The sequence below is a fragment of the Leguminivora glycinivorella genome, chromosome 24 (assembly GCF_023078275.1).
Source record: "Leguminivora glycinivorella isolate SPB_JAAS2020 chromosome 24, LegGlyc_1.1, whole genome shotgun sequence".
In the NCBI taxonomy this organism is placed as follows: domain Eukaryota; kingdom Metazoa; phylum Arthropoda; class Insecta; order Lepidoptera; family Tortricidae; genus Leguminivora; species Leguminivora glycinivorella.
In genome coordinates, this window is record NC_062994.1 from 8,333,130 (window position 1) to 8,358,267 (window position 25,138).

The following is a 25,138-nucleotide window of genomic DNA, read 5'->3' on the forward strand; positions in this document are numbered from 1 at the left end:
AGAAAATCCAAATGCATCTCGGTGTTCTACCCCAATGATACGACTACGTATAGGGAAACGGGTTCTACCCCACTGATACGAGCTATATATTGGGGGTTTCTGGACCACGACTGCGACAGCGAGCGAAGCGAAGCTGGAGCATTAGGAGTGGGGCAGAACTCCCAATATATAGCTACTAACGTTGTATTTAAAATAAGTTGGGTTAGGGTTTTCTTGTTACCCTTAAGAGTAACGAAAAGGGGGGCTCGGGGGGCGAAGCCCCCCGCATAAAAGAAAAATTAACGTTGTATTTAAAATAAGTTGGGTTAGCGTTTTCTTGTGACGTTTCAGAGCAAACAAAGGGGGCTCGGGGGCGAAGCCCCGCATAAAAGAAAGATCAACGTTGTATTTAAAATAAGTTGGGTTAGCGTTTTCTTGTGACCTTTAAGAGCAAACAAAGGGGGGCTCGGGGGGCGAAGCCCCCCGCATAAAATAAAGATAAACGTTGTATTTAAAATAAGTTGGGTTAGGGTTTTCTTGTTACCCTTAAGAGTAACAAAAAGGGGGGCTCGGGGGGCGAAGCCCCCCGCATAAAAGAAAAATTAACGTTGTATTTAAAATAAGTTGGGTTAGCGTTTTCTTGTGACGTTTCAGAGCAAACGAAGGGGGCTCGGGGGCGAAGCCCCCGCATAAAAGAAAGATCAACGTTGTATTTAAAATAAGTTGGGTTAGGGTTTTCTTGTTACCCTTAAGAGTAACGAAAAGGGGGCTCGGGGGCGAAGCCCCCGCATGAAAGAAAGATCAACGTAGTATTTAGAATAAGTTGGGTTAGCGTTTTCTTGTGACCTTTAAGAGCAAACAAAGGGGGGCTCGGGGGCGAAGCCCCCGCATGAAAGAAAGATCAACGTAGTATTTAAGATAAGTTGGGTTAGCGTTTTCTTGTGACCTTTAAGAGCAAACAAAGGGGGGCTCGGGGGCGAAGCCCCCGCATAAAAGAAAGATCAACGTTGTATTTAAAATAAGTTGGGTTAGGGTTTTCTTGTTACCCTTAAGGGTAACGAAAAGGGGGCTCGGGGGCGAAGCCCCCGCATAAAAGAAAGATTAACGTAGTATTTAAAATAAGTTGGGTTAGCGTTTTCTTGTGACCTTTAAGAGCAAACAAAGGGGGCTCGGGGGCGAAGCCCCCGCATAAAAGAAAGATTAACGTTGTATTTAAAATAAGTTGGGTTAGGGTTTTCTTGTGACCCTTAAGGGTAACGAAAAGGGGGCTCGGGGGCGAAGCCCCCGCATAAAAGAAAGATTAACGTAGTATTTAAAGTAAGTTGGGTTAGCGTTTTCTTGTGACCTTTAAGAGCAAACAAAGGGGGGCTCGGGGGCGAAGCCCCGCATAAAAGAAAGATTAACGTTGTATTTAAAATAAGTTGGGTTAGGGTTTTCTTGTGACCCTTAAGAGTAACGAAAAGGGGGGCTCGGGGGGCGAAGCCCCCCGCATAAAAGAAAGATCAACGTAGTATTTAAAATAAGTTGGGTTAGGGTTTTCTTGTGACCCTTAAGAGTAACGAAAAGGGGGATCGGGGGGCGAGGCCCCCACGCATAAAAGAAAGATCAACGTAGTATTTAAAATAAGTTGGGTTAGCGTTTTCTTGTGACCTTTAAGAGCAAACAAAGGGGGGCTCGGGGGGCGAAGCCCCCCGCATGAAAGAAAGATCAACGTAGTATGTAAGATAAGTGGGGTTAGCGTTTTCTTGTGACCTTTAAGAGCAAACAAAGGGGGGCTCGGGGGGCGAAGCCCCCCGGATAAAAGAAAGATCAACGTTGTATTTAAAATAAGTTGGGTGATGGTTTTCCTGTGACCCTTAACAGCAAATAAAGGGGGGCTCGGCAAAAACGAAATACTTAAATTTTGTTTGAATTAGTTGAAATGTGACAATATTTTCTAATCGAGTCAAACAAAATCCCACTAGCTGAGAGCTTCAAAACGATGTATGGCGAAAGTATGTCTCTCTAATGTCTTCAAAAAGTCCGCGATGGCACATGTCTATATTGTCTATCTTTTACGGATAACTTACTAGGTATAAACATTTTTATGATAATACCGTAATAAGAAGGTAGCCGCTAGTTATTATTAAGTAGCAATTAGCAATAAGTATATACACGTTAAGCCACAAATGGCATGTAAAATCCGCCTACTTGAAATAAATTTATGTATAAATGTTAAAAGTATTTCATTATTAATGACTAAAAAGTATAAAATAAATTAATAGTTTAAAAAACACTATAAAACACGCTTTTATAAATGCACGTAAAAGCCAAAAATAAATTATGGATCGTTCAAGTTGTCTCTATTTGTGAGCTGAAGTTTAAAAACTATGTGCTTTTAATTATAATATTTGATTGTAAAAGCGTGGGGCGCTGGAACAGGAAAGACTTTCTTGTAAACAAATACTAATCCGAACTTCCTGGCGAATGAAGTTGCAGGAACATAACGTTTACATATGCCGCCTAAGGGTTACCAAAGAGAACCATTTTTTTAAAATCCTCATTTACCTGCTTCCGCAAGATGGCCGCTCGCGAATGTCAAAAGTTTTGTAATGGCTCCCAAATTGAGGCGACTTCGTTGAGGAAATTGGATAAGTTCTGCATTATGGCGTCGTTTAGAAGCTGGACCATTTGTTTAAGGTGACGATTGAAAATTTTATTTTGTATGTAGCCTAGTCCTATGTAGGATCATTGTGCTAGTTTATAAATAAATAAATAAATATTATAGGACATTCTTACACAGATTGACTGAGGCCCACGGTAAGCTCAAGAAGGCTTGTGTTGTGGGTACTCAGACAACGATACATATAATATAAATACATAGAAAACATCCATGACTCAGGAACAAATATCTGTGCTCATCACACAAATAAATGCCCTTACCGGGATTCGAACCCGGGACCGCGGCGTAGCAGGCAGGGTCACTACCGACTGCGCCAGACCGGTCGTCAAAAAGTTTGCAACTGGCGTCCACGTAGGTACTTTGGTTTTCGTCCAAACACAAAACAGCAAATAATTTATTAAATTGTAACATGGCCGGTATAAATATAAATAAAATCAATATTGGGGGACACCTTACACAGATCAACTTAACCTTAAACTAAGCAAAGCTTGTACTATGGGTGCTAAGCGACGATATACATACTTAAATAGATAAATACATACTTATATACCTAATGCTTATATACATAGAAAACATCCATGACTAAGGAAGAAATATTCTGTGCTCATCACACAAATATATGCCCTACCTATTTGATGTAACATTTCATGTAAAAATATTGTTTAGACACGAAAGATTGCAATAAATACACAAATAAATTGATAGGTATCTACTTCCGAATTGAGACTCAAATAAGAAAACCGAAATAATTTATGTAAACCTAATTATACCAGGTGCCGTAGCCGAATGGCATTTCTGCGACGCGAAACGAAAACGAAACGCTGCGAAAGGTAGTCTAGCTCTTTCGCGCCAATACGCAAGAGCGATAGAGATAGATCTACAAACGTTTCGTTTCGTGAGCGTTTGTGCCATTCGGCTACGTACTCAGAGTCGTTAACTTTTAAGGAATATTTGTGTTTTCTGCTCAACGTGTCTGAGATTAAGTGGCGTATATCAAAAATTCTATACAAATAGCAGCCATTTCACATTTAAGCAGTGAACTATGAACACTGAGTGTCTGCTGGCCTAGCTGAAATGACAATCGTCAGACAAATGACAGCAGACAATCGTCAGACAAATGACAGCAGACAATCGTCAGACAGATGATAGCTGAAATGACACACACACAAATGACAGCAGTCCACTTAATCGTCAGTTAAGTTTTCAAATTGTTTAAATTTCAATGATTCAAATAAATCATTCAGATTACTTACCTACTAGTTTTAAGGAAGAGCGGTACCCCTTACCACAGGTATTTGTTTACTTAAAAAGGGGTATCCACAACTAAAGTTATGTAAGTAACTCTTAAAATGAATAAAGAATTTTTAATTTTAATTTTTTTTAAAATGACAGGCATTCGAAACTCTGTATGCGTAGCCGAATGAGCAAACGCTCACGAAACGCTCACGATAATAACTTATTCGTAGCTATCTATCCCTATCGCTCTTGCGTATTGGCGTGACAGAGCCAGACTACCTATCTGAAGAAATGCCATTCTTCTACGGGGCCTGTTTCGCTGTGTCGTGCCACTACAAAACAGCGATAGGTAACAAAGCTTCGTCAACTAACTCTCCTCTCGCTTCGCTAAGCATTAGTGCGTTTTCACATTATCCGATCCGATATCGGATGTCGGACCGATATCCCATACATTACAGGCGCCTTCTTGGATTTTTTCTATTGAAATCCTTCCGACTTCCGATATCGGATCGGATAGTGTGAAAACGGACTTAAGCAGATTGTAACGTTGTCTAGGAACCCCGATAGATCGAGTCAAGCGAATAATATTTACCAACTAGCTTCATGTTGTGAAACTGAAAACAGTGATTCAACACAGATAGCTTATCTGGGAACGATCTACTCACATAGAGATATTAGAGATACATTTCATCATTTTATGATTTTAAAAACAACTTGTATAAATTGAAAAGAGCCTGCCTTAGATGAGACTACACTTTAAGAAGCCAGTACTTTTACACTTTTAAATGTATTCTAAGCCACTAGGTGGCATTAATTGCAGACGTTTCTGCTTGTCAATTGTACAAATTATTATTATAAATAAAAAAATCATTTGTGTATTTCAGAAAACATGTTTCATAATATGGCTAGTAGCTCCAAACTTAATAACTAAATAGCTATGTGAGACTAATTGAGTAAAAAGTAAAAATTCAATTAAAATGAAACTATTACCTAAGCAAAAAAAAAGTAAAATAAATTAATAGTTTAAAAAACACTATAAAACACGCTTTTATAAATGCACGTAAAAGCCAAAAATAAATTATGGATCGTTCAAGTTGTCTCTATTTGTGAGCTGAAGTTTAAAAACTATGTGCTTTTAATTATAATATTTGATTGTAAAAGCGTGGGGCGCTGGAACAGGAAAGACTTTTTGTATAACTTGCTGATAAATCAAATTATGCTATGTTACGGGAAGGAGGTTACACAGATTGACGCGCTAACTGGAGTTGCAGCATGACTAGTAGGTTCTACATTAAACAGTCAAATCAATTAAAAGTCAGTGTTCAAAGTAGGTACCAGTTTGTCGAACTCAGACAAAATATGCGCTAGTAGCGAGGAGAGTCGACAGTCACCGACACTTAGAACGCCGCTTTTTTCCTGTAATCAAAGTACGAAAGGGGAAAGTGTCTACAGTGACAGGATGCAGAGTTCTTGTTCGTGGACGAGATATCTGTGGTTCTCTTTGGTAACCCTTAGGCGGCATATGTAAACGTTATGTTCCTGCAACTTCATTCGCCAGGAAGTTCGGATTAGTATTTGTTTACAAGAAAGTCTTTCCTGTTCCAGCGCCCCACGCTTTTACAATCAAATATTATAATTAAAAGCACATAGTTTTTAAACTTCAGCTCACAAATAGAGACAACTTGAACGATCCATAATTTATTTTTGGCTTTTACGTGCATTTATAAAAGCGTGTTTTATAGTGTTTTTTAAACTATTAATTTATTTTATACTTTTTAGTCATTAATAATGAAATACTTTTAACATTTATACATAAATTTATTTCAAGTAGGCGGATTTTACATGCCATTTGTGGCTTAACGTGTATATACTTATTGCTAATTGCTACTTAATAATAACTAGCGGCTACCTTCTTATTACGGTATTATCATAAAAATGTTTATACCTAGTAAGTTATCCGTAAAAGATAGACAATATAGACATGTGCCATCGCGGACTTTTTGAAGACATTAGAGAGACATACTTTCGCCATACATCGTTTTGAAGCTCTCAGCTAGTGGGATTTTGTTTGACTCGATTAGAAAATATTGTCACATTTCAACTAATTCAAACAAAATTTAAGTATTTCGTTTTTGCCGAGCCCCCTTTATTTGCTGTTAAGGGTCACAGGAAAACCATCACCCAACTTATTTTAAATACAACGTTGATCTTTCTTTTATCCGGGGGCTTCGCCCCCGAGCCCCCTTTGTTTGCTCTTAAAGGTCACAAGAAAACGCTAACCCCACTTATCTTACATACTACGTTGATCTTTCTTTCATGCGGGGGCTTCGCCCCCCGAGCCCCCTTTGTTTGCTCTTAAAGGTCACAAGAAAACGCTAACCCAACTTATTTTAAATACTACGTTGATCTTTCTTTTATGCGTGGGGGCCTCGCCCCCCGAGCCCCCCTTTTCGTTACTCTTAAGGGTCACAAGAAAACCCTAACCCAACTTATTTTAAATACTACGTTGATCTTTCTTTTATGCGGGGGGCTTCGCCCCCCGAGCCCCCCTTTTCGTTACTCTTAAGGGTCACAAGAAAACCCTAACCCAACTTATTTTAAATACAACGTTAATCTTTCTTTTATGCGGGGGGCTTCGCCCCCCGAGCCCCCCTTTGTTTGCTCTTAAAGGTCACAAGAAAACGCTAACCCAACTTACTTTAAATACTACGTTAATCTTTCTTTTATGCGGGGGCTTCGCCCCCCGAGCCCCCCTTTTCGTTACCCTTAAGGGTCACAAGAAAACCCTAACCCAACTTATTTTAAATACAACGTTAATCTTTCTTTTATGCGGGGGGCTTCGCCCCCCGAGCCCCCCTTTGTTTGCTCTTAAAGGTCACAAGAAAACGCTAACCCAACTTATTTTAAATACTACGTTAATCTTTCTTTTATGCGGGGGCTTCGCCCCCGAGCCCCCTTTTCGTTACCCTTAAGGGTAACAAGAAAACCCTAACCCAACTTATTTTAAATACAACGTTGATCTTTCTTTTATGCGGGGGGCTTCGCCCCCCGAGCCCCCCTTTGTTTGCTCTTAAAGGTCACAAGAAAACGCTAACCCAACTTATCTTAAATACTACGTTGATCTTTCTTTCATGCGGGGCTTCGCCCCCGAGCCCCCTTTGTTTGCTCTTAAAGGTCACAAGAAAACGCTAACCCAACTTATTCTAAATACTACGTTGATCTTTCTTTCATGCGGGGGCTTCGCCCCCGAGCCCCCTTTTCGTTACTCTTAAGGGTAACAAGAAAACCCTAACCCAACTTATTTTAAATACAACGTTGATCTTTCTTTTATGCGGGGGGCTTCGCCCCCCGAGCCCCCCTTCGTTTGCTCTGAAACGTCACAAGAAAACGCTAACCCAACTTATTTTAAATACAACGTTAATTTTTCTTTTATGCGGGGGGCTTCGCCCCCCGAGCCCCCCTTTTTGTTACTCTTAAGGGTAACAAGAAAACCCTAACCCAACTTATTTTAAATACAACGTTTATCTTTATTTTATGCGGGGGCTTCGCCCCCGAGCCCCCTTTGTTTGCTCTTAAAGGTCACAAGAAAACGCTAACCCAACTTATTTTAAATACAACGTTGATCTTTCTTTTATGCGGGGGCTTCGCCCCCGAGCCCCCTTTGTTTGCTCTGAAACGTCACAAGAAAACGCTAACCCAACTTATTTTAAATACAACGTTAATTTTTCTTTTATGCGGGGGGCTTCGCCCCCCGAGCCCCCCTTTTCGTTACTCTTAAGGGTAACAAGAAAACCCTAACCCAACTTATTTTAAATACAACGTTTATCTTTATTTTATGCGGGGGCTTCGCCCCCCGAGCCCCCCTTTGTTTGCTCTTAAAGGTCACAAGAAAACGCTAACCCAACTTATCTTAAATACTACGTTGATCTTTCTTTCATGCGGGGGGCTTCGCCCCCCGAGCCCCCCTTTGTTTGCTCTTAAAGTCACAAGAAAACGCTAACCCAACTTATTCTAAATACTACATTGATCTTTTTTTTCATGCGGGGGCTTCGCCCCCGAGCCCCCTTTTCTTTACTCTTAAGGATCACAAGAAAACCTTAACCCAACTTATTTTAAATACAACGTTGATCTTTCTTTTATGCGGGGGCTTCGCCCCCGAGCCCCCTTTGTTTGCTCTGAAAGGTCACAAGAAAACGCTAACCCAACTTATTTTAAATACTACGTTGATCTTTCTTTCATGCTTCCCCCTCGAGCCCCCCCCCCTTTTTCTGTTCTTATCTTCCGGCACCATCATCAGGCCTTGAAACCTAATCGTAGTCATAGTTCATTACAAGACTTTTCTAAGAAGCCCAAAAACAGCTATGATACGATGTTCCATCATGTAGTTCCAGTTCATATCTTCCGGCTCCATTATCAGACCTTGAAACCTAATCGTAGTCAAAGTTCATTACAAGACTTTTCTAAGAAGCCCAAAAACAGCTATGATACGATGTTCCATCATGTAGTTCCAGTTCATATCTTCCGGCTCCATCATCAGACCTTGAAACCTAATCGTAGTCAAAGTTCATTACAAGACTTTTCTAAGAAGCCCAAAAACAGCTATGATACGATGTTTCCATCATGTAGTTCCAGCTCATATCTTCCGGCTCCATCATCAGACCTTGAAACCTAATTGTAGTCAAAGTTCATTACAAGACTTTCCAAAGAAGCCCAAAAACAGCTATGATACGATGTTCCATCATGTAGTTCCAGTTCATATCTTCCGGCTCCATCATCAGACCTTGTAACCTAATTGTAGTCAAAGTTCATTACAAGACTTTTCTAAGAAACCCAAAAACGACTATGATACGATGTTCCATCATGTAGTTCCAGTTCATATCTTCCGACTCCATCATCAGATCAGCTCAACAGTACCATATTATTGTATTGTCATCGGAACTACATATAGCTGCCAATTTTCATTACGCTACGACTCCTGGAAGATGGTTAAATTAGCTTCCTTAGATTCCATTACATACATAGTTACATACACGACGACCTAATAAAAGCGTGTTAAAAAGTCAAGTACCTAAAAGTGTACCTAATGTTCGATACGTCGGGATGAATTGCCAATTCATTATAGGTACGCGATATAATCCGTTTTCATAGTTTTATTTCATGAGTAACTATCGCGGTAACCGAAGACAATAAAAATAAAATAAAATAAAACATTGACACAAAACAATAATAATTATAAATTTATTAAAACTCTTGCATTCGGTCGTGTTTTAATTTACCGCCATTTTTTTTTTTTAGTATGAATAGGTAGACGTTTGACCACGATCACACCTGCATGATGGTAAGTGATGATGCGGTCTACGGTGGAGCATGAGATACCTATTTACTCTGCACTTGTAATAATTTTAATGTCGGGCAAGTTCCCTATACCTACCTACAGTACATACTTACAACTGGACCACCTAATCACCATCCGATCTCTCAATTTCCAGCCGATTTCACGACACCTGTCATCTCAAGTGCCACATGACAGCTGTCAGATAAGCGCCCAATATGAATTATTTGCTTTTTAAAACCTGTTTATCTCGTATTTGGCAGATAAGAGATGTGGGGTTTTTGCTAAAATGACATTTCGCACATAAATTCCGAAAAACTCATTGGTGCGAGCCGGGAGCCGGGGTTCGAACCCGCGACCTCCGGAACGAAAGCACGTACTTACCGCTAGGCTATATATATACCAGCGCTTTTAGCTCACCGATAGTATTTGCCTAAATTACCAGATAAATACCTCCACGCTCCAATTCCCACAGATTTGCGTCGACTTTCACACACACACATTACTAACTTCCATATGTCCACAACTCACTCACACACACATTATCAACCTCACACACACACACATTATCGTGCGATACCGCGAGTCAACAGTATGGTGATGCTGGTGTAATCTATATTTTTAATCGACCAGTGCAAATACCAATGAGAACGGCAAATATACAGGTGTACGCGTGCGACTGTTATACTTTTATTACGATACAAGTGCGGTAAAGAGGAAGTGCGAAACGAATGGTGATAAATAAATAGTACGTTACGATACAAGTGCAAAAAAAGGAAGTTCGAAACGGCGATAAATTAAAACACAACCGAAGAGAGAGAGTGAATGTCCTTTTCGCACGTGTATCGTACGACGTTTTTCACTACAGGTGGCCCTCCGAAGTTTCGACCTGACATATAATGAACCACTTCTTGCAATAGTGCGTAAAATACACACCATCTGTACACTACTAAAATAGTACATTACGATACAAGTGCGTAAAAAAGGAAGTTTGAAACGAGTGGCGATAAATTAAAACACGACCTAAGGGAGTGTTTTAAATCATAACGAGTTACGAATGTCCTTTTCGCACGTGTATCGTACGACGTTTTTCAGTACAGATGGCCCTCCGAACTTTCGACCTGACATATAATGAACCATTTCTCGCACTACAGTTTTACAGTACATGAGCATTTATTTTTTTTGCCACTTTTTATAAAGTGTGATATTTTTGAAAAAAAAAAAATGCTATTTCTACTCAGAATAATTACTAGCTTTTTCAATCTTAGTAGTTAAAAAAATTGTCCCATACGATTTTTTCTTATTTTGTTACTTACCATTTTCCGTATATGTTGTATGGGGTAACAACAGAGGAAAGTAACAAAAATGTATGGAAATTCTGGGACACTTTGTGTCTCCCAGTGAGATTGAAAGTACTCGTGATTCTGAGTACAATTGACCTAAAATTCCCTAAAACAATCAAAATTTTTTTATTGGCAAAAAAAAAGAAATGCTCACATTATGGCCATTACAGTTTTGACATAGTTGCGTAATATGTTCAATATCGAACTAGTGCGGTAATATAGCGCCATGCGTACTGTAATAGTACATTACTGTGTGTGTGTGTATCGTACGACGTTTTTCAGTACAGATGAGCCTCCGAAGTTTCGACCTGGCATATAATGAACCACTTCTCGAACTAGTGCGTAAAAAAACGACCATCTGTACTGAAAATATTGTTATTTGTTGACTGAATCACATGCATACAATCGTATTATCGTAATGTGTTTGTGAATTTTGTGATACCACGAGTCAACATCAACAGCATTACGTTGGTAATCTATCTTTTAACCGGCCAGTGCAAATAGCAATGAGAAATATAAACAAACAGGTGGATAAGCGTGATTTATTATACTACATGCTTTTGCCCGCCGCTTCGCTCGCGTTAGAAAGAGACAAAAAGTCTCTCCATCCCTTCAATTATCTTCACTTAAAAAATCACGGCAATTCGTCGCTCTGTTTTGCCGTGAAAGACAGACAAACAAACAGACACACGCTTTCCCATTTATGATATTAATTTGCGTATAGTAGCGTATATGGTTAGGGGCTGAGGTAAACAGTTAACGTAGCCTATGGGCGCAAGCAAATCGAGAAGTATTTCCGTAAAATATCTAGGTACTTAGTTGTTATTTGCTGTGGGTTTCTGTAAGTTTTGTGGAAGATGCATTGCTCAGTTCATTTAGACTATATTAAATGACTGTTACGCCGCGTCTTGCGTGAGCGACGAACCCGCGACGGCGACGCGATGCGATGCGATGCGACGAAATCAAACCTTCTATCTCTATGGACTTGTCTTAGGTGGGCGACGGAACGCGATGGCGATGCGACGCGACGAACTAGCGATGAACATGCGAATGTTAAGCGACGCGATGCGAGATGATCAAACCGCTGTGTTCATATGCGTAAGCGACGGCCCGCGACGGCCCGCGACGGCGATGCGACGCGATGCGATGGCGATGGGCGCGCGATCTTACGTAGTGAAAGGTACCTCATGAAACAAATAAAGTGAGTTTCGTGACTTCAGTTAGTTAAGTGCAAGAACGATATAATACGGGTCTGACAAAGCCCATACAAAAAAGCGTACCCCTGAAATGTACATGGGCCTTTTATGCTTAAAACTAGATGGCGCTGTTCGCAGCCTGGAAGTGACCAGAATCATATTTTCCTCAAATATGTTTGTGTGTTTTTATTTTTTATATATTTCTTTATTTTAATATTTTTAATATCATGATATCGAGTCAATACACATTTTGAAAAAAAAAAAAAATGTAGGCATCATCAGTGTAGTTATGATAGTATTTAATAGGTGGCGCTAAAAAATCGAGATACGATTTTTTTGTATGAAGTATGTAAATCCTATACATATAAATACAAATGAAAGACTAACCGATTCGTAGTGTGTTCCAATTTCTAAAACATTACGCTGTGGCTGCGAACAAATTTTGTCGATTAAAAACTCAAAACACACCTCTTTTAATGATCATCCGCATATTGAAAACTGGTTAAAATTACAGTGTGAGTTTATGACACGGACGAAATGAGTTTCACTAAAGTTTAGGCTGTTTGCGAACAAAAAAATCACCTCTCGTTTTGGAAAAAATTAGAGTGAGTTTTATCGTTTCACTATAAGTACCTTTCTTTCAACAATCATCTGCTGCTTTCCGAGGTGTTTCTAAAAACCCGTCACTCGATGGGGATACGACGTTTCATAACAGAGTTCCTATGACCACCTTTCTGCTCCATCATCAGATCAGCTCCTTGTAATATTGCATTGTCACGTAATTTACATATGTGTGCAAAATTTCATCTCAATGAGAAACCGGGAAGTGGGTCAAATTTAGCTTCTACGTTTTGTTTTAACGCACACTAACATACTAACAAGGCAAGTTGAATAAAAGCTTGTAAAATAGTACATTACGATACAAGTGCGTAAAAAAGGAAGTTCGAAACGAGTGGCGATAAATTAAAACACGCGAAGGGATGTTTTAAATCGACACAGTTATTTCCTTTTCGCACGTGTATCGTACGACGTTTTTCAATACAGATGCCCCTCCGAAGTTTCGACCTGTCATGTAATGAACCACTTATCGCACTAGTGCGCATAAAAAACACCATCTGTACTGAAAAATAGGTTTATTTACTGTAAACGCTGATGTATTCAGTATTCACAAGAGATATTTGAAGCGACCCTTAAATGATCCCTTATTCGTTGAAAATATTTGAAATACAACCTGTTTTTATTGAATTCCGTTAACTTTAAGGAAATTTTAACTTTTAGATCAAATACAATTCATTTCTCTAAGAAACTAGCGTCTTAACTCTTACGGTTATCGAGTTATTCAAAAAATAAATATAATTACTGAACACGTGTGTGACAGCCTTTACCAATTCCTAATGTTATTTGTTTTGACATGTGCCGTCAATCGCTTGACACTAACTTGAATGTTATTCTTAAGGGGTCATATCACTATACTATATATATATTTACTATATATATTTATTATATTACTTTATTTATTATACTTGTACTAATGTATTCTGTGATTTATTTTTGAAATGAAATTTTTTTTGACTAAAAGTGATATACAGGGTGGTCCCTGATAATGAACCTAGCTACGTGTCGAATTTAAGGGAATACAAAAAGAAAAAACGCTGTATAGGTACAAAACTAAATTTTTCGTGTCCCAAGTCCGGGCCCGCGCGAACAACAGCACTTGATTAACGCCACCGCAGCCCTCCCGCTCGCACACACCTCTCGCTCACACAAGTAGCTTCACGCCGGATCCTCTTCATTTGTAGGACCATGCTAACTTTCCGTTGGGTTTAGTCACTCATGCGATGCAAAATATAAATATGACGATTATAAGTTATAAGTAGTATATTGGCAACACTTAGGTTAACAAAGAGGATCAAGTATTATAGAGAGTGACTGTCAAAGTAAAATGTGTAATCACAGTCCATAGACTGCCATCTCTCGACACAGGCTTAAAACTTTTGAACCTCAGTTTTGACAATTTGGCCCATATTCTTAGCTTGATATGTGTTAAAATGTCAAACATTAATAGTAGCGCCATCTAGCTGAGCGTCCCCAAAGGTGTGTCGCCGTCTCGTCTAGGTCACCGTACCTTTTTCTGTATGGTTTTGAGGTACGTTTTTTTTCTTAGACTTTATCTGTCTATACGGAGTTACACATGTCTTTGGGTTAACTGATCGAGGTACACTTAATAGCTACAGTGAGCTTCAAAATTGCATGGAGTGATTATGAATCAGTTCATTGATAAATTGGCCATGCACTTATGCAGATCACTGTACCTACTCCCTACACATCATACAACGCATTATTTTGAGACACAAGCCCTATAATAGTTTTATTAATTTTATCGGCCAAAAACAGGGTTAAAAAATTTTCCTCAAACTCCTTAAGATTGTAAACTGAAAATTTAAAACAAATGCCTTATTTTTATAACACTTCTCATAAAATGGACCTTAAGTGCGTTTTCACATTATCCGATCCGATATCGGATGTAGGAAAGATTTCAAACTTTTCAAAGGCGAAAATCAAAGATGGCGGCCTAAGTATATGGGATATCCGTACTAAGACGAATTCCAGTGAAAGGATACGTAATAAATGTACTTAATCCAGAATCGAACCCGCCCTTTACTTCCTCCACCAAGCTCAGGGGAGCAGTTTAGTACAAAAGTGGTGTTCTTGTCTTTAATTTGTCCGGAGATCGCTGACGGCGCCGCTAGCGCGGGAGCAGGCACTGAAAAATCACCTTTAAATATTACGTGTAAGGCCTGAGTGCACGCGCATATCGGGCGAGCAGCGGAGCGGGGCGTGCGACGTGCATGTCAAACAATTGAAGCTCATATAAGTGTTCGAGCTGAGTGTCGACTCAGGCTTTACGAGTACACTATAAGGGGTGTCTATTAAGATACCTACCTGAGAAGGAGGAGAGGAGGGGGTCTTTTTTTATACTACGTCGGTGGCAAACAAGCATACGGCCCGCCTGATGTAAAGCGGTCACCGTAACCTATGGACGCCTGCAACTCAAACAGTGTCACATGCGCGTTGCCACCCCATTAGAAACTTGTACATTCCCTTTTGCTGTGTTAAGTACCACAGCAAAAAGGAGTGTACAAGTTCTAAGGAGGGCTCGGGTTGCCGACGACTCAAAGGACAATAGACGGAACAAGTTAGTTCCGTAAGTCCTCCCGTCATCAGCACACCGCACCCTCGTTGAGCTCTGGCAGCCTTACTCACCGGCAGGAACATAACACTATGAGTAGGGTCTAGTGCTATTTGGCGGCGGTCTTCTGTAAGGCGGAGGTACTACCCCAGTTGGCCTCTGCTCTAGATTCGAGCGAGACGATATCCGCTGTGCTGTGCCCTACCACACAAAGCGGAATATCATTCGCTATGCCCTACCTCTCATATCTCTTTGCGACAAACGGGATACTTACAGAATGGAAATGCAAGTTTTTCCCATATTCGTAACACATTAAGGGAACTCCTATGAACCTTAATATGGCGCAGTCGGTAGGATACAACTCCACTCCACCTGATTTCAAATTTAAGTTCACTGTACCCAATTAGTTAACTAGCTATAATATACTGTCTCAGCTCCCGTCCTACCGGGAGCTCTTCCTAATTGCCATGATTATCGCAAATGGCCGCTATCCTGGGACCGCCTGCCATTTTGAATTTCATCTACTCTAAGTGATTTTTACTTTACTTAGCCGGATAGCTAAGGGATGAGGCTCGTTTGACTAGCTTTTCATATTAGAGTAATAATCGCAAGCTAAGTTGACTTAAACTGATTTTGACAGCTTGACAGTGCAAGTGTTATTTTAGGGCTATCAAAAGCGGTGTCAACTCAGCTTTATTTATTTTGACTGTTTATCGTGTTAGCTCCCGGTCCACCGGCAGCTCTTCCTAATTGCCATGATTATCGCAAATGGCCGCTCTCTAGTCGCCCGGGACCGCCGCCATCTTGAACTTTATTTACTCTTGATTTTTAACTGTTAGTATTAACGACTGTACGTACGAGCGAAAAATTATATGAACTAATTTCTTCTCGATTCATGACAGAGTCAATTTACAAACATAACTTATTATTATTATAATTCGTAATCCCTTCTCTGATGGCTGCCCTGCGAGTACCTACATGTAGGTACTGAGTTGGGCCTTCTATCGCTACCTTCACCGCGTGCGTAGCCGAATTCACAAAGGCTCACGAAACGCTCACGATAATAGATAGTTACGAGAGAGAGAGGTTTCCTCATGATGTTTTCCTTCACCGAAAAGCGACTGGTAAATATCAAATGACATTTCGCACATAAATTCCGAAAAACTCATAGGTACGAGCCGGGGCTCGAACCCGCGACCTCCGGATCGAAAGTAGCACGCTCTTGCCGCTAACCTCGAAAAGAAATATCTTTAAATAATTTCCTAAAAAGCCCGCCCCAGTCCGTCCCTGCGCCCCATCCAATTAGCGATCAGATTAAAGATATGCCGGGGGAGCCATTACCCGCGAAATTACCGCTTGACGTTTACTGTTCACAGTGCGAGCGGAAGCGGAGGAGGTGGCGGAGGCGGTAGCGGACAGATATGTCGTGAGATCAGTTGTGAAATTACCGATTGGCACTCTCTCTAAAAAAGCTTTGTTTGCAAGCGGAAGCGGAGGCGGTAGATTTATCGGCAATGGAATCCCTGTGCAACGCACTGAGACTTTTATTTTCCAAAATATATGCAGTAAAAATTACTTATTAGGCCTAAATTGTATGATCCCAGTTGGTCGAAATAAAGTCATTTTTTTTTGTTTAACCCCCGACGCAAAAACGACCGGGTGTTATAAGTTTGACGTGTCTGTTTGTGTGTGTCTATCTGTGACGACTGTGACATCGTAGCTCGTAGAAGCGATTTAGATTCAGTTTTTTTTTGTTTGAAAGCTGAATTAGTCGGTAGTGTTCTTAGCCATGTGTCATGAAAATCGGTCGATAGGTTATTTTCGTAGTACCTACCTATGCATAGTTTTTGCTTCAAAACGGTACATTTCATAACTATCATATTCGATGGGACACAATGAGACGATGATGTACGAGTACCTAAATATTTGACAATAGGGGGAAGCGGGGCAGATACGTACACCTTTTTTCAAAATTGATTTTAGAGCCCAAAATGATCTTCAAATACATTTTTTTTGTACCTAGTTGACAGCATATTTATTAAGGTATACAAAATTTACGTTTTCTCGTTAAATTTATACCCAGAGTCAGAGATATATTGATTTAAACAAAAAATGGTATTTGTGTAATTCTGCCCCACCTGCAGGGCACTTTGATATCTAGTATGGGACACTTTCATACATCAATTTAGGGCACTTTGATACATATCAAACTGCCCCTAACAGCATGCGTTTCAAAACAACACACTTAGCTGACCAATGATAAGCCTTTTAAACATTACAAAAAGTTTATTAATGGTTAATTAAGTGTGGTGCTCTTGATACCTACGTACCTACCAGTAAGCTTATTAGGAAAGGTACACTAAAGGGGCACTTTGATACGTTCAAAACTGCCCCAACCAAAGTACCCCATTCGACAAATTAAAATAAAATATTTATTAAAAATATACTATGAAGTTTTAGTTCTAAATAATAAGCCAACTTGATAACTGAATAGATATACTTACTGCTTTTGATAATGCTCATCCATTAAACTCTTTAAATTTGCGGCACCTCTCGATCAGAAACACGTAAAATTTTTACTTAGGGACCGCGAAAACACGTTTCGACGCGCTGAGCGGCAACGGCTGACTGGCGAGCGGCGCGGCCGCCGGTACGTCACTCACACATACAAAGGCACGTTTGAGTGTTGCCGCAGGTGTATTTAAGCTTGTAGGTAAGGAGTTAGTATGGGTGTTCAAAACTGCCCCTTGTGCCTAACTACCCCGCTTCCCCCTACATGGAAACAATTAGGACTCGGCTTCGGGGGCGGCGGCTGAAGCGGCGGCGGCTCGAAAGCGGGAAAAGTACGCGGTCCTCTCTAACTATGTGTTTGTCCCTCTTGCCGTGGAGACCTCTTGCACTGGCTGCTGGTGCGCAGAGGCCAAAGCTTTTATTGGGGAATTGGGCGGGAGGCTGTGCGAGCGTGGTCACGACCCTCGCTCCGGGTCGTTCCTGTTGCAAAGGTTGTCCGTCGCGGTTCAACGTGGCAACGCGGCGAGCGTGTTGGGCTCCTTTGCGTCGGGAGGGACTCGGAGTGGATTTAGTTAGTAAGTAGGTTAGGTTATTCCTAGTATTATTTGTAATTTTTTAATTTATTTAGTTGGTAGAATTATGTGTAATTGTTAGTAATTAAGGATTTATTGTATTAACTTTTAATTAATTAGGACTTTATTAGTTGTTTAGTTTTTGAGTAGTTACTTCGCTTTTGTTTCCGCCCCCGCTCCGCTCATGACCGTGCCGCGACCGCCCCCGCCGGCACTAATTGTTTTAATCGCGCCTACTTACCCACCGTTATGTATTGTCGTCGTTATGTATTCATCCTGTATATTGTTGACGGCGACGCGGTAAGATGAGGACGTGATGAGCTTGTTAAATATCTTGTTTATATCATCATGTATCATGTCATATTAGAATATTGTTGATATCATATTAGCAACTATACTCTGCCAAACAAGTCTGTCAGTAAATAAGAACAAAGAAAACTATAGGTATCCTTTTCTCTACAACCCTAAAGAAAAGGATGAATATAGTTTTCTTTGTTCTTATTTACAGACAGACTTGTTTGACAGAGCTTCCCGCCCGCGATTTTTGAATCTCGCTTACGGGATTTTGTCACTAAAATACCGGTTGAAAACGGTGACTTGCTTATTATTTTCAGTGACAATTTTCTGAATTCGAACGCGTGAGACTCAAAAATCGGCCCGCTGGTTTCTCACGGGGAGTCATCATCCACCTTGCGTTATCCCGGCATGTGCCGCGGGTCATGGGAGCCTGGGGTCTGCTGTGACTAATACCAAGATTTGGCGTAGGCACTAGTTTTACGAAAGCGACTGCCATCTGACCTTCCAACCCAAAGGGTAACAAGGCCTTATTGGAATTATTTAGTCCGGTTTCCTCACGATGTTTTCCTTCACCGAAAAGCGACTGGCAAATATCAAATGACATTTCGCATATAAATTCCGAAAAACTCATTGGGGCGAGCCGCGGTTCGAACCCGCGACCTCCGGAACGAAAGTCGCACGTACCTACTTACCACTAGGCTACTAAGTAGCGCTTTTTTTTTTTAATAGAAAAAAAATATATTACAATATTGTTTATATCATATTGTATTAGCAAGGATTATTTATATAGGACTAGCTTTTGCCCGCGGCTTCGCTCGCGTTAGAAAGAGATAAAATTAGTAGCCTATGTCACTTTCCATCCCTTCAACAATCTCCACAAAAAATCACGTCAATTTTTCGCTCCAAGCTCAGGTCTGCTGGCAGCCGGGGAGAGGGGCTAAATCGAGCTATACCTACATTTTTAAAGATTAATTTTTTTGAGGCCCAAAAAAGGTTCTTGAGGCTGGAATTATTTAAAACTTTTAAAAGTGAATGTTGAGTTTCAGTTTTTAACCCCCGATGCAAAAACGACGGGGTGTTATACGTTTGACGTGTCTGTGTGTGTGTGTGTGTCTGTCTGTCTGAGTGTGTCTCTGTCTGTGGCATCGTAGCTCCCGAACGGATGAACCGATTTAGATTTAGTTTTTTTTGTTTGAAAGCTGAGTTAGTCGGGAGTGTTCTTAGCCATGTTTCATGAAAATCGGACCACTATGTCGCGGTCGGGGGTTTTTTCAAAATTTTAATTTTGTGGTTAGGTTATTTTGGTACTGTTTTAAAAGGTGTATAAATATATTATTTCTGTGGGTGGGTCGTTCATGCGTTTATCTCATGTGAACTTCTATAATATTTATGCAAGATTCGAGGGCCTGAAATGTAACGCAATACCCTCTATATTAATACGGGTACTCAGTGATAGGTTATCAAAGCTAATACGGTAGCACTTACTGTCCATTACAGAGATAGCAATGTGTGATTTAAATACAGCTTGGCCAAAAACAGTGGAAAATAATAGGGACGCTACCGTCTATGTAAACTGTGCATGTGGTAACTATTAAGTCCACTTTTGTACTTATGAGAAAAGTGAGTGTTACTATGATAACAAAATCATTCACCACACCAACTGGTAAAGGCTCTCTTTATTTTTCTACAACATATTGAAAAATCTCATTTTATCGACAAGAGTGTAAAGTCATTTTAGAAGAGCATTTCTTTTTTTGTTTTGCAATTTTTTTTTATTTTGATTTTTTTGGGGAATTTTAGGTCAATTGTACTCAAAATCACGAGTACTTTCAATCTCACTGGGAGACAAAAAGTGTCCCAGAATTTCCATACCTTTTGTTACTTTCCTCTTTTGTTGCCCCACACAACATGTACGGAAAATGGTAACAAAATAAGAAAAAAACGTTTGGGACAAATTTCTTAACATTAGTTAGGATTGTTTGTTTCCTAGTATTACTAGGATTGAAAAAGCTAGTGATTCTGAGTAGAAATAGGTACCATTTTTTTTTTCAAAAATATCACATTTCATAAAAGTGGCGAAAGAAAAGAAATGCTCAGAAATGTATAATTGAAATCAAATAAAAATAACTATAGGTCCATTTCCTCTAAGCTGTACTTTTAGTGAAACCTTCACACATAAAAACTGATTCATCCTGAATTTCATGTGCCAATCAATAAGCCCGATTTGAAATATTATCAGCCATAATACGGTAGCACTTACTGTCCATTAAATGATAACGTAATACAATTTACTCATGTTTGGTCGCCATTTTGAATTCCCCGGTTTAACCTTGTTAAGCCCAATGTTTCATACCATGTCTTCGTTGCATGGGCAGCGTTCACAGTTTACCGTCTGATATTATATATGTCGGATCGTGGGCGTATCATACCAGGCCCCGTAGCCGAATGGCATTTCTCCGACGCCAAACGAAAGCGATACGCCGCTGGCTCTGTCGCGCCAATACGCAAGCGCGATAGAGATAGATATCTACTAGCGCTTCGTTTCGTGAGCGTTTCGTGAGCGATTGTGCCATTCGGCTAGCCACCCAGGCCCCGTAGCCGAATGGCATTTCTCCGACGCCAAACGAAAGCGATACGCCGCTGGCTCTGTCGCGCCAATACGCAAGCGCGATAGAGATAGATATCTACTAGCGCTTCGTTTCGTGAGCGTTTCGTGAGCGATTGTGCCATTCGGCTAGCCACCCTGAACCGTTGTCAGGACCCGTTGTAGTTGTTTATGAGAGCTTTCAATGAAATTCCATGTCCATATCACAGAATTTACTTCACAAAATGTACACATTAAATCACGTTATAGAAAACATTCTGGCTATTATTTCGAGCAAACTGCCGGATTAGACTGACGAATCTCCAACAACGCCAGCACTCCTCAACCATTTTCATGTCATAAAACGTATCTTAAACCACATTTTGGTCATTCTCCGACATATATATAGTTGTTCTAACGCCTTCGATGATTGTTAATATGGGAGTTTTGGGGGCGAAAATCAGGCGAAAATCTATCGAGCTGGGTCATGGCTACAGGAAAACATGCTTTTTGAAGTTTTGAGTAATTATATGTCCCAAATATTCGTATTTTATTATTGTTAATAAATAATAGTCAGCACACTACAATATTTATGCAAATTCATTAGTTCAGATAGAGACACAGCTTTAGGTAAATTGAATGAGTGTTTACCAACATTGTTTGCCTTCACTTACGGTCACTTACCATCAATAAAGTTATCGGATAAGTGATAGCGTTACAATTACTGCCTTGTGTTGATAGTGTACCTACACTCTAAGGGTCTCCCCAAACCTAAACTAACAAGCGATTTGATAGGCTAGATTCTCTAGATAGAACCAATTTCGCGTAGAAAGTGGTTTGGGGAAACCCTAATTCTATGTACGGTTACCATATTTATATATTTTAATTTTGTTATGTAATTTATATGAACGACGCATGCATTACATATTTTTTTACTGTGGTCATAAATTTTAAAATAATCAATTTATTTAACCGACTTGAAAAAAGGAGGAGGTTCGACTGTTTTTTTTTAAACCATTCAGATCAAGTGTCTCACCAAGGGGCCGATTTTTGAGTCTCACTGTCACTAAAATACCGGTTGAAAACGGTGTATTGCCTATTATTTTCAGTGACAATTTTCTGAATTCGAACGCCGTGAGACTCAAAAATCGGCCCCCTCACGCCAAGCACATTTCCATAGCGCATCGCCATCTAATGAGGTGTTTCATACATGCTTCATATTGTACGTACTTTGAAAAGTAGCGACATCTAGCATCGAGTAGAATTATTAAATATTTCATTCGGACACATGTCCAGTAGTGACATCTATCGCCGAGTAGACATATTTAGCTCACAATGTTTAGGTGAACTGCATATAGTTATTATTTATATATATAGATGGTGCTAGTAGTAATGCTTTGACCCGGAATTATTGTAGGCAAAGAATATTCTATGTTGTAGGTCAATGAGCAATGAGGATAGATACTTCATCATTCTTTTATTCTATAGTATTTTGAATCTCACACTATTTACTACAGATGCGACATATATTGGAACTGCAATCCGACGTTGCAGACGACGTCATCGTGCAGTCCCTATTAAAGTTGCAGTCGGTTCGCAGTCCGTTTGTGTTGGTCCCTAGGCGATTATCGCAATTATATTTTGGTAATAATAAAAACACAAAAAATACGCTAAAATCTTTAATATTAACAATTATATACTCTCTACACATTACAATAATCTTCCATATAAATAACTGTTCTATGGACGTTGCTCACAATTTGACAGAACTGTCAATCTGTCAACTGTCACCAGTGTCTGAAGCGGCGGAGCGCCCTGACAAGCTGTCACATACAAATGTTATTCAAAAGTTAACTTAGATAGATTAAAAGTATCAACTTTGTATTATCGGCATAAATTGTCAAAAATTATAAAGGAACATAATCTAAAGTCTGGCCAGAAATATATGACTATGCGCCATCTTGCGGAATTTCATTATAACTATTTTCTTCATACTAAACTGACCTGTCACCCCATATATCAGAATAACAGCGCCCTCTTGACAGTAGTCATACATTTCTGGTCGGCGTTAAGTACTATTAAAGACGTATATATATGTCGCAAGTTTATGAATAATAGTTATATGTGTTGTGTTCCTGCCGGTGAGTAAGGCTGTACCCCAGAACCAACGAGGGTGCATGATGAAGGACTTACGGTGAACTAACTTGGCGATACCCCTTTGGGTACGCTCGGCTAGATGGCGCTAATATTAATATTTGACATTTTAAAACATATCAAGTATGGATATCAAGCAAAGAATATGGGCCAAATTGTCAAAACTGAGGTTCAAAAGTTTTAAGCCTGTGTCGAGAGAACAGTCGCACTGTGATTATACACTGTTTAGTTGCAGTAACTCTCTATAATACTGATCCTCTTTGGTACTATTTAATCAGGCGGAAGATATATGCGAGTTTATGAATCATGTTTTACAAGGGGGAAAAGTAGTTGTTTAACCGCACGTGCCAATATTGATACCCTCTCTGGTCTCTCGAGCGAAAGATTCCAATATTGAACAGCGAGCGTAGCAAGTGGTTCAAAAAGTGGAATCTTGAGCGTTGCGAGGGTTTCAAGGCACGAAGGTTAAACAAACTTTGCCACCGAGTGAAACACAAATTTTCCACCACGAACAAAATACTGACTATAAAACATCAAACTAAATCAAATTTATCAATCTAATCAATATTTATGATTCAAAATCATCATTTACACGTAAATTATACAGGCAGCTCAAGACATCAAGTTAAAATTTGTATGAAATTACTTTGCACTCTTGTGGATAAAATGCAATTTTACTATCTGTTTTCGAATAGTAAGCCTTTACCAGTTGGTGTGGTGAAAATATCATTTCATGTATAAACCAAAACATTAAATATTAAGTATTCAATTTTATTGACTACTTTGCTTTCCGACAGCGTTTTTGACTTTTTCTTTCTTTATACCAACACCATGTTATATTCGACTTGTTCTATAGTTATTCATGACATAGCCTTGTGCAAAATGAGCTGATTCACATGCATACATTTTTAAATATTTCTAAATTTACTCAAAAAGTGACATTTGAATGATCAGCTTGTCGAGTACTACCGCGAGTGAAGCAACATACAATAGAAACTTACAGAAAACTTATGCATGCCGACTTTCGTGATATATTTTGTAATGTACTGGTATGCAAGGAACTGTTCACACAGTAAGGACGCAACTCAGAGCAACATATACTCTTACAAATGTTAGTTGGGCCAAAGACATATGTAACTCCGTATAGACGGATAAGGTCTAAGAAAAAAACGTATCTCAAAGCCATAGAGAAAAAGGTACGGTGGCCAAGATGGCGTTACACCTTTGGGGAACGCTCGGCTAGATGGCGGTAATATTAATATTTGACATTTTAACACATATCAAGCTAAGAATATGGGCCAAATTGTCAAAAGTTTTAAGCTTATGTCGAGAGATGGCAGTCTATGCACTGTGATTACACATTTTACTTTGACAGTAACTCTCTATAATACTCGATCCTCTTTGGTTGGGCCAAGCTAGCTGTAATATGACTTAATGTGACAATAGTTATTTGTGCGTTGCTACATTATCCGATCCCATATCAGATGTAGGACGCTGTAGGACAAAGGCGCCATCTTAGATTTTTGCCTTTGACATCCTACATTCGATACCGGATCGGATAATGTGAAACCGCTCTTACAGTCAAATTTCTACGAAATAATGACGTTTATTATGGCACTTTCACACAGGCACTGGTCCCACCGCGAGCTAGTAAGCTATGAGCTATAAATACGAACAAAAGATAATCACTCCCGTGTAAATAAAAGAGACACGGTGATGTTTATGGTTACTCGCCCAGCGGTGAGCTATCAAACACAAGTATCCACAACCTATGTTGTTTTCCATAATACTAATAATGTTTTTTCCCCTCACTAGCTCGGAAACACGTGTTTTGTCCTTTAATACCAGCGGGTAAAAAGGTGAATCTAGTAATAAAGATGATTTACCACCTGTACAACTACTGGAAGCAGTGATATACACATTTTTTGCGTTGTAGTTTCCTCGCTATAGTGAGGGGAAAAGTTTTGTGTTACACTCGGGTGCAAATGTATTTTACTTCTCGTGAGTTAAAAAACTCGCAAGTTTAGGATTCTATTCTCGAACCACTCGCTTCGCTCGTGGTTCAACTATAAAATCCTTTCA